The sequence below is a fragment of the Lathyrus oleraceus genome, chromosome 1, assembly GCF_024323335.1.
Source record: "Lathyrus oleraceus cultivar Zhongwan6 chromosome 1, CAAS_Psat_ZW6_1.0, whole genome shotgun sequence".
NCBI lineage: Eukaryota > Viridiplantae > Streptophyta > Magnoliopsida > Fabales > Fabaceae > Lathyrus > Lathyrus oleraceus.
Genome location: NC_066579.1, coordinates 205,125,605 through 205,127,938, shown reverse-complemented (window position 1 = coordinate 205,127,938; position 2,334 = coordinate 205,125,605).

Genomic DNA, 2,334 nt, shown 5'->3' with positions numbered 1-2,334 from the left:
CCAATGGTTTTAATCCAAAAAAAATCAAATCAACCTTGACTAAGACCCAAACACATATTCAAACTTCACAAGTCAATAAAAATGGCTCAACATAATTTCTACACAATTAAACAATTAAAAATCAATTTAAAATGCATTTAAATTAAAATATGTTTGATCAAAAACCTAAAACCTCTTCAAAACACCAAATAAATGGTCATGAGATTTATCATAGGTCAAACAAGGTCAAAGGACCTTGAAGAAAAAATTTCATTATTTTTGAAAAGTCAGAAGTATTTTTAAACAATTAAAAATATGCACAAAATAATTAAATCATACAAAATATCAATATTAATCCAAAAAATAATTTTAATTCCGAAAATGAAAGAAAAATATTTGAAATTTTTTGGTGAAAGTCCCATATTTTTTGGATTAATAATGAAATTAATATGAATTAATGAAAATAAACGGATTAAACATAAAATCAGAAAATAAAATAAAATTCAAAAAAACAAGGGTCATCAGATCTCCCTCATTAATTGAGGTGGCAGATCTGATGGTCAAGCGCGCGCGTTCTACCATGCCCCAAGTCAAACGCGCTGCAACATTGGTAATTAGAACCAAAGGTTGAGATTAAAACATTTTAAATGGATCATGTGGTTAGGAAGCAGGACAACTCATCACCGGAGCCAGAGCTCCGGTCTTCTTCTCAGGTGGACCTCACCGGACTGGCCCACCATGAACCTTCACCAAAATGAAAAAGCAAGACATAGATTTAAATAAAAAATGCCCAGGAGCTCGAATTTGGCCTCAATTTGTCCAATTCCAAGTATATGAAAAGATACAAGGATTTGAATTTTGAGGATCATGGACTGAGTTGCTTCGATTTGACCTCAAAGCAACTCAATCTTGTTGCCTACATTGGTAGGACTTCAGCAAACCAACAATCAGTCAAAATGGATGAGAAATGAGGGAGAATCGAAGAAGAAAAGTTTCTGAAATCTCACCTTCGAGGAGCTTCAGATTAGCTTGATCTTGCTTCCAATTTGGCTTGGCTTGACTCTAGAAGCTTGCAGAAGATGATTTGGATGGTTAAAAAGCTTGGACTCTTGGAGTTTCAATTCTAAAATAGAAGGAGAATTGAAACTCGGTTTCTCAAGAAACCTTCAAGATTATCCTTTCAATGGTGTTTGAGGAAGGAGAGGGTCGAAGCTTGGGCAAGAGGGATCCCATTTCTGATCATGAAGGGTCTTATTTATAGCCAATGTGAATAATATTTACACACTTCCAAATTTGGCAAATTTTCAAATTCTTCCTTGCATGGATGCATGGGCGTGCGTTAGGCGCATGAGATGATGCCATCTGATCCAAAGTTCAATGTACTTCATGCTGAAATCATGTTAGAAGCTGATGCAAATGTATATGAAAAGTGGAACTTGAAATTATCCAAATGGTGTTTTAACTTACACACATGCGCATGTCCCTCAATTTTAATCCAAATGAAATTATCCAAATGTAAGTTTGGGAAATCAAACATATTTGAAAAGTTTCTAAGTCCCAAGTCAAATGTTCACTTCTTCCACCTTGAATAACTTTTTGTATGGACTTCAAATGAGAAAAGTTCCTTCATCAAAGTTGTAGATCTTTCAAATCTATTTAATTTTGTCACAAATTTTAACTCATTTGGATTTATCATGAAGGAGTTATGTATTTTAGAAGTTGAGGAAAGTCACTTGTTCAATGGTATTGGCCCAAAATGACCTATAATGTTTCCTCTTGGCACATGGATTTTCAAGTTGAATTTGCACTTACTCCAAACATTAAAGTTGAAGTACACATCTTGAATTTGACCATGGAATTTTAATGTATTTCATATAATATTAAATGAGCAAGTTAGGGTCTTGGTAAGTTGACCTCCAAACTAGGGTTCAGACAAAATGACTTATAATCTTTCACCATAAAAAATGAATTTCCAAGCAAAAATATCTCTAGACTTCAACATGAAAGTTGTTTAGAATGTCATTTTAATTAACTTTGCTCTTGGAATCATTTTCATATGACAAAAATTGTAGGAGATAAGGTCTAGGGAACCCCAGTTTTGACCAGTTGACCTTCTTTGGCCAACCACCATGAACCATCTTGCTAGCTTGACATTCTCTTGACCTTTGGGACTCATGGAGGATCATATATGCATAAGATGATGTTATGTTAAGTATCCTTTGAAATATTTGATCAATTATTGAAGAAACTTGTTGGAGAAGTAACACAAGATACCCAGATGAATTAGGGTTTCCAAGGCAAACAAACTTCAAACTCTTGATGATTCCTTGATCAAAATAACATGTGAAGATCATG